General features: G+C 36.5%; 1 long non-coding RNA gene across 2 annotated transcripts; it reads right to left on the bottom strand.

The window, feature by feature from the left end:
- Positions 1 to 1,666: 1,666 nt before the first annotated feature.
- LOC311622969 lies at positions 1,667 to 7,826 on the bottom strand. 2 transcript variants are annotated; one of them, XR_014795075.1, is made up of 4 exons: positions 7,728 to 7,826; positions 7,019 to 7,074; positions 5,510 to 5,618; positions 1,667 to 3,004 (listed from the first exon to the last, which is right to left on the bottom strand). It is a non-coding gene; the product is annotated as an uncharacterized lncRNA (long non-coding RNA). The 2 variants fall into 2 exon arrangements; XR_014795076.1 differs by lacking the exon at positions 5,510 to 5,618 and adding an exon at positions 4,642 to 4,678.
- Positions 7,827 to 8,825: the final 999 nt, after the last annotated feature.

The raw sequence follows: 8,825 nt of genomic DNA, 5'->3' as shown, positions 1-8,825 counted from the left end.
GGAAAAATGTTTCTGGTAGCTAAAAATATCCTTACCTTTTTTGGCTTCAACTCTCTTGGCAAAATCAAAACTTTAATCCATTTGTGGAAACGTAATAGCATTGGAATTAATAATATAAAAAATTCATCCTTCTAAAATAATTTTAGTAAACAAAGTGGTTTGGGGACAATTTAGAATTCTGGTTGAAACTAGTAACTCTCTCAAACAGCACTATTATATTTGCACACTTACTTTTTACAGAGGCCTTTTTCTCTAATCTCCCCCTTTCTTTTGCCCTTTTATTTATTTCTGCACTGCATCATTCTAAAAGTTAGTTCAGCCAAAACCAGTTTGGCTCAGTGGATAGAGCAGTGTTTTTCAACCTTTTTTGGGCAAAGGCACACTTGTTTCATGAAAAAAATCACGAGGCACACCACCATTAGAAAATGTTAAAAAATTTAACTCTGTGCCTATATTGACTATATATAAAGTAATTCTCTTGAATAGGAATCAAATAAACACAAAGAAAGTATTTTATAATTACTTTATTATGAAATATTAAGTAAACAAAATAGTGAAAAATTATAAAATTCTTGTCTTGTCTGCACCTATGGCACACCAGGCAACATCTCGCGGCACACTAGTGTGCCGCGGAACAGCGGTTGAAAAACGCTGGGATAGAGCATCGGCCTGTGGACTGAAGGGTGCCGGGTTCGATTCCGGTCAAGGGCACCTACTTTGGTTGCGGGCACATCCCCAATAGGGGGTGTGTAAGAGGCAGCTGATTGATGATTCTCTTTCATCAATGTTTCTAACTTTCTATCCCTCTCTCCTCCTCTCTGTAAAAAATCAATAAAATATATTTAATAAATAAATAAATAAATAAATAAATAAATAAATAAATAAATAAAGTTAGTTCAGAACCCCTGATGGTTGTCCATCTGAAGTAGCATACATGTGTTAAATCACATGGCCATTGATTTTCTTTACCTATTTACTTGCTCCACTCACCATCCTAACTTCCTCTTTTAAAAGCCCATCCTGGTACCAAGGAAAGCACTTAAAACCTCATATTTTCAGAGCCATGAAAAAACAGATCTAGTGGGAAAATCACACTGACTTTATTTCCCATAAAGGAAATAAAAATCTGTGTTCCTCCATAATTTGAAACCTTTGGGGGAACTTAAGCAGTGTAATGTTTTGGCCTACTCCAGAAGGCAAATAATCCTTTCCACTAATATTTACATGGTAAAATAAGATTGTTTTAGAGTAATAAATTTGACTGTAAAATAGTAGACAAGTTTACAGGCATTTAAATTGGCTAATTGAAATAAACCAATATTCTAGAAAAATTAATTGCACTGGACAAAAAGATGTTCCTAAAGTGTTAACTAAAATTTTTATTGGTAGTTCATCTCATGATAAAATCTCACAATACAAAATGAACCTAAAGCAGTCATATTATAGTGCAAAAAATTAAAATTTAAAAGCTATCAAGACTACATTATAAAATTTTCAAAAGCTTCCTAATATTTAAATCAAAAAAGGGGGAAAGAAGAACATCATGTAAGGAAAAATATCCTGTAAGTAAATTACATCTAGAAAATTTGTACTTTAGAAAATTAATTGTAATGCTAACAGCAAGACACCCATGAAAAACACACATGGTGTCAAAACAAGTCAGAGGAAAATCATTTGGGCAAAAAATAAAAAAGGATCCCAAGTCAAGTTTATAGAAAATATTCATTTTTTTACTTTTGGTCAAGAATACGTTTGTATATTTTCAGAGTGGATTCTGGCAACAGAGAGAAATTGACAGGACTACTCCAACCATGAAGACAGAAGAGAAGCAGTCCAGAAATGGAAGACACTGACAACGCCTTGCCATAATAGCAGTCAGCAGCTGGGTATCACTGCAGGTTGCCCAGGACCAAACCAGAGGGGGTAGGACCTGCATTACCACCATTTGTCCACCATCCAGAACTGAAATATCATTGCTGACATATACACATAAGGAACTGTTTGACATTGAAACTGGGTTTCAAAAGAACTGTTGGCCCAGAAAGAAACTCACTTACAGACTGATTCGTATGCCTTTCAGCATAACGATTATTATTTGTCTCATTTTCTATTCTTATATTTCCAGTAGGACATGATCTCACTTATCTAGGGGAAGTGGTGAACAACAAAGACTGATGAACAAGAACAGTCCAACAGATAAGGAGCCATAGGTCAGATTGTTGGACCGCAAAGGGAGGGTGGGGATAAAAGGGAGAGATCAACCAAAGGACTTGTGTGCATACATATGAGTCTATCTAGTGGTCAAGGACAATAGGGAAGGTGGGGGCATGAGTGGGAAGGGGTGGGGGATTGGAATGGGGGTTGAGGACAAATATGTGATACTTTAATCAATAAAGAAATTTTTTAAAAAAGAAATTAATGTTTTGATTGCCAGATAAAACAAACAAACAAGAATTAATCATGGGATGCTTCCAAGTGAATTCATTTAAGTAACAAATCGAATTTGCTAACTTTAAGTGCTATTCCCTCCTTTGTGACAGCTTTAGTGACCAAGGTATTGGTTCATTTCATGTCTACCCAATGAGAATTCTTGATGGATACAGGATTCATAAGGTCTGTACAGAACATATAATTCTAAAGTGTTCAGTTCATATTTAGGAGAAGGCTCTACTATGACCAGAAAAATTGAGCCAATTTTAATATAAAAAAATTAAGACTAATTACCAATGAGGTTGACTACACAGTGTGAGTTGAATACACTCTAACCAACACCACAGATAGTTTGGAACGCCATGAAATATGGACAGAAAAATCATCCTAGAGCTTAAAAGGACTGACATGGTGAGATCTGGTCATTGCAGTCTGCAGTCAAGGGCCTAAAGTCTTAGAGACGACTGCTGGGTCTTCAGAAACGTTGTAAAGATCGTTCTCAAAGCAAAGGTTCCCATGTGGTTGGTAGTGCACTGAAGTTTCATTTTGTGAAGTTCCAGTCACAGGTTCTTTGCTACAAAAAGAATAACATGAGTAAGTGAAAAGCAGATCATTTTCAAATAATGAACAGCACTTTTGACTATTTGCAACACTAGAGCTCCATTCACATAACATATAAATGACTAGGAGATTCCATAGCTGTAAATATAATATTGTGAGGAAGTTTAACAAGCAAGATTAGAAAAAAACACCTAAGATGTTTTCAGACGATTCTCCTTCAAGAGATCCATGTACTAGATACATAAATCAAAAATCTAAGACAGGCCTGGCTGGCATAGCTCAGTGGTTCAGCCATGGTTCGATTCCAGGCCAGGGCACATGCTGGGCTGCAACCCAATCCCCAGTGTGGGGGATGCAGGAAGCAATCCATTGATTTTCTCTCATCATTGGTGTTTTTCTTGCTCTCTTTCCCTCTCCCTTTCTTTCTGAAATCAATAAAAATATTTTTTTAATCTAAGTTATCGGACATCAAATGGAAGTACTAAATCAAGATGCATATTCACAAAGGTGGCTATGAAATTGTTTTGCTGGTATATTTCCAACTATGGATTGTGCTCTTTATAGAGGGTTATTAAATATAGGAACTTGCCTACTTCCTGTATTTAGATAAACAGAGAATACAAAATAGCAGAGTATAAAAGTAGTAAAATACTGTTTCACATAAGTGTACTGGATCATGGTGTCAAAAATATTACTGTGTCTTTATGGTCAAAATGTGAATGCCATGAGTTAGATGACTTTCATAACACATACACTCACACACCAAGTATATAAAAAGGTTGTGTGTAGAGTTTTGATTTAGCTGCTATTTTATAATTTGTACATAGTGATGGTTTTTATTACCTGAGCTTGCCCAGAAATTATTTGAAATGTAAAGTCTTCACTCAACTCAGATCCTTAAAGGAAACAGGCATACATGTGAGAACCAATTTAGGTGTTAACAGCTGAAAATGAGTCAGTGTGAAATAGCTGCCCCAAACGTGTCATTATAAATGCTCTTTCTCTCCCCTTTTATTTCTACCAACCCCAAGTACCCTGCTCCTTTTAGTACAGTTTGGGCTTTAAGCAAGGCCACATAATCAATGTAAAGCAGCAGAGCTTGCTGGGTGTGGAACAATAGGAGATGGGGGACTGCTACAGCCTGGAGTTGTCTTCCTCCAGAGCTTTGCCAGTGGCCTCCTACTCCATCAGGCTCACCCACACAGCCTATTACCCTGGTCTATACTCCCCATGCTATTTGCCTGGAAGCACTAAAAGGACCCTGGTGACATACTTCTCTGTGTGTCTGTTTTGTTCATCTCTTTGGAATAGAATAGGCTTTCAGTAAACTAAGCACTGAGTGAAATCAAGAAGAAACCAAACAACTCATCCAAACTTAATTTCATCAAACTCTATTGTGATTTCTCTTGCTCTGGGAGTTTAGGGTTAGGGTGCTGTTTCTGCAGTAGTTTCAGGGAAATATAGATACCTAAAAATATCACTGGAAGGTGTGGACAGCGAGAAAGGAACTCAATGAACTAGAATTTTTAGGATCCAGGGTGTAAAATGGAGAGTTCAGGAGAAAGGGGAGAGGAACAGAGAGTATTTTTTCTTTATTTTTATTAGAGTGGGAACATCAAAAAGCATTGAGACAAACCCTTTCAAGCTTACCTTTTATGAAACACCTTTATTTTCCCACATAAATATTCTAAATTGGGAAGGAGTTGAAGAGAAAATAAAATATGTCAGCCAAAGAATTCATGAGACCATTTCTAAAACATATATATTATTTTTGCTATTACTTCATTTTCTTAATCCTTCCCCAAGGATATGTTGGGATTTTTTCATTGATTTTAGAGAAAAATTAAATTTAGATGAATGGTTTTTAAAAGAGAAAAACAAAACTCATATTACACTCTTCCCTATAATTTCAGATAACACCTTTTGACTCTGTAGAACCCAAAAAAAGCACTTGTGTGAAAACTATCTCATTTTTATTAATGGTTTAGCGTATTCCCACACATGCCCAAACTTACTTTAATATAATTTTTAATAATCATATTTCATTTTTTTAAATGGGAAGTTGTGGGGTTTTTTCATAGAGGCTGACATGGCTAGTTTTTGAAACCCATTATTCCAACCTTGGCCTGAAATCTATTTTCCCTCCAATGTCTCATTTGCCCCTTCAGCTTAAGTGAATGTTTTAAGACTCTCAACAATATTTTCCTTCACTGGAGCAAAAATGGGCCTTTGAGGGGAACAAATCTGTTTAGTACAGTGGTTTGTTGCCTTCCAAATCCTAACTCCACCCAACTAACTCTTATTTCTTAGTGTTTTATTTTCCTATGGAGAACTTAAATTTCACTTTTTCTTTTCAGGCCAATATTTTTAAGAAACAAAAGGAACAAAGTTATGAAACAGGGAAGTTATGTGAAGTCAAAAGTACATGGTGTGTGAAGCTCCTTGGACCCAGGTAGTTTGGCTATCTCACTTTGTTCCCTCACTTTGTTCCCTCAGGCACAATGGTCAAACGACTTACTTTTGGTAAGTATGGCAGCCAAAATGATGAGCAATATCATGGCAGCAATGCCGAGTCCAATGTACAACTTACTGGTGTCCCTCTGTGTATTTTGTTTCAAGCTCATGTGCTAAGGAAATACCAGCAGATTGAAAAAGCATCTTGTTAGAATTATGGGCAGAAAACATTTCTTAAAATAACATACTCAAACACATTCGTCTTTATTAGCTCTAGTCTACTTCTAGATCATGAAGGGAAAAACCAAATGATCTCCTGAGGTTGTAACCATGGTGAAATTCTCAGACAATTTGAAACTCAATATGTATTTGGAAATGTGGAAATATTTTATATATGCTTGTGTGAGGTTATTGTGGGTGCATGTGTTTGTCAAAGCTCAAAATGTACAGTTCAAAGGGTGTAAATTATCCATATTGGTTTTTAAAATTTCAGTAAGCTATGGTATGTCCTCTTATATTAAAAGAAAAAAAACAATTTTTGTTCATAGATAAGTTCACTTGTTGATGCTATCTGAATGTGCTGAATTATTAAATTTGGCCTTTAATATAGTGTTTATGTTTTTAACATAATTCAAAATTCTATCTATGTCTATAGAAATTAGCCTGAAAGTAGCCGTTCATAGACATAACCCTGGTTAACAATGAACTTAAAATGTGCAATTAGGTGGAAATGCAAATTTTACTTAACTCTCCTGGTGCAGTTTGTAAGTATCCCCCTCCTAGATAGGCTTAAAACACGCCAGGCATCATGCCAGGCCTCTTTCAATAGCTTAGTTCTAATACTAAAAAGATCCCACAAGGTAGATATTTTAACAGAAAGCAAGTAGAAGATCAGTGAGAAGGATTAAGCTTCTTACTGCATCAAAGTTAAATCTCTGGAATCAGAATCCTGACTCTTTTACCTAGTCATTTACTCAATCACAAAGTTGTTTAACACATTAACATCTTAATAAGTCATCCTATAGGGAAACTTATTACATCCGGTAGAAAAAACCCTCAGCATTGGCCTCAAAATTTCTATATGGAAGGCATTCAGGCTGGAAAAGGGATACTGGGGAGTATATGTCAAAGCAAGCACACTTTCACTTAATAATAGTTTTGTTTGGAACAGCCTCCATGCCACCACAGTGACTCAAAGCATGTTATTCCCCGAATGCTAACTGAAGTCTTCCTGGGAATGTTATGTCAACTCACTCTCCTTGAATTAGTTCATTCTTTTTTGTTCAAATTTTTGGCCAGGAGAAAGTCTGTAGTGTGAGTGTTGTGTGAATGTGTGTGAGTAAAACATCACTTAGCAGGTATCACTAACAAGCTGGTCTGCCTGTAGCTATGTGAACTTTACCAATTAATCAAAGGACCCCTATTTAAGAAATAAATTCTTTTTTTCTTTATCGCTTAAACTGAAAGAATCAATCTGTGGGGTAGCCTTACAGAAGTAATCTTTAAATATAACTTGTTTCCAGAGAGACATACAAGTGAATATGGCTAATAAAATAGGAAGGAATTTGCTTACAGTTTCATTATATTTCCGACCACAATCTGAATGCTAGGTCACAATGCTATTCCCATCTGTTCAACAGAAAGAAAATTGGTTATAATTATAAAAAATATATTGAATTTTCACTATTAACATGAAATATATTTGCGTTGCTTTCTGGCGATAAAGGAAATAATGAATAAAAGGTATGGCAAAAAATATGTACATATGGCCAAATGCAATAGGCATTGTAAGAATTAAATCATGTTACGAGCATTTATTAATCTCCCCTGTAAGGTATGATTCATAACAATTTTGCCATGGAACCTGTAAAAATGGACCCCTTTTTTCTTCTTTATGAGAAAAGTATGCATTCATACAAAATCTTACCTATAATTTTAGGAGCACAAAGGCCATTCTTAGAACCAGGTTAAAAGTGCCACCTATGTGTACTCTGGACATCTAAGTAATAGTCATAGTTGATATTGTATCTATCACTTATCCCCATATACCTATGCCTCAAGTTCTTCATCTCTTTTAATCCTCACAAGGATTCTACATGATCAGTGATGTTCCATCCATTTTAGAAATGATGAAAACAGATTCAGAGAGGGTAAGACATTTGTTTCAGTCACATAGCAGATTATAGTGTTAGCACTCATGTCACAATATGTGCTGTTAATTACATGTCAATGACTTTCAAATTTTGAATGCTCTAGGTCTTTAGGAAAGAAAATACAGTTACTTGTTGGACAAGAAGAGTTCAATGATGAGCTGGTCGTACTTGTTTCCTGTGGTGTGATAGGCTGGGTTTCTGTTGTCTGCACTGCAGATGATGAAGTGGTTTCTGAAAAATAAAGGATGAAAGAGCTCTGTTCCATTTGTAGAGAAAAATTTCCAGCCCCAACAAAAATAGACAACAAACTTAAAATCAGGAATTACCTTCAACACTTTCTTAGAAATTTATTCCAAAACTAGAGGCCCAGTGCACAAAATTCGTGCATGAGGGGGAGGGTGTCCCTTAGCCTAGCCCTTAGCCCAGCCTGCACCCTCTCCAATCTGTGATCTCTCTTACAATCCAGGACTGGGGCACCCAACTGCTCGCCTCTCTGCCTGATCAACCCTTAACCACTCCCCTGCCAATCTGATCAATCCCTAGCTGCTCCCCTGCTGGCCCGATTGCTGCTAACTGCCCTCCCCTGCAGGCCTGGTCACCTCTAACTTCCCTTCCCTGCCAGCTATATTGTGTCCACATGAGGGCAGCCATCTTTGACCACATGAAGCAGTATCTTGTGTATTGGAGTGATGGTCATTTTGTATATTATTCTTTTATTAGATAGGATAACATTGAGGCATAGCACTGCATCTAGGTCTTTTATTATCAGGAGTAAATCTGATATAGATAATGTTTCTATAGAAAGAATTATTTCACACTTTTAAGATGGCCCTAAATTTGAAACGCCTATAAAAGTGCATCTTATGTAAGACACCAGTTTAAGCTTTTATCCATACAAATAACATTTCATGTTCATAAAACAAGGCCTGCGGATTTATTCTAATCTGTACTCTCATCTTCACAATAACCCCAATCTGGATTTTCTGACATTCAAGTACCAAATTATCTATCCGCACATCTTTCCAGAGAGATGCACATATGTACCAGCATGGGATACATCCTCACAATATATCACTCCTTGAAGTCTCTTCAAGGTGACACATTGCCCAGTCTCTCAACTTGATAATGATTCACAGCCCTCTAAGTCAGACTCCTGGTGGACCGTGACCCCGGCTCCTTCTGCAGTTGTATTTTGCTCACTCATTCTGTATGAATGATTTCCTGTGC

Source organism: Pipistrellus hanaki, assembly GCF_964339955.1.
Source record: "Pipistrellus hanaki genome assembly, chromosome: 5".
Lineage (NCBI taxonomy): Eukaryota > Metazoa > Chordata > Mammalia > Chiroptera > Vespertilionidae > Pipistrellus > Pipistrellus hanaki.
This window is presented reverse-complemented; position numbering and strand designations above follow the sequence as displayed.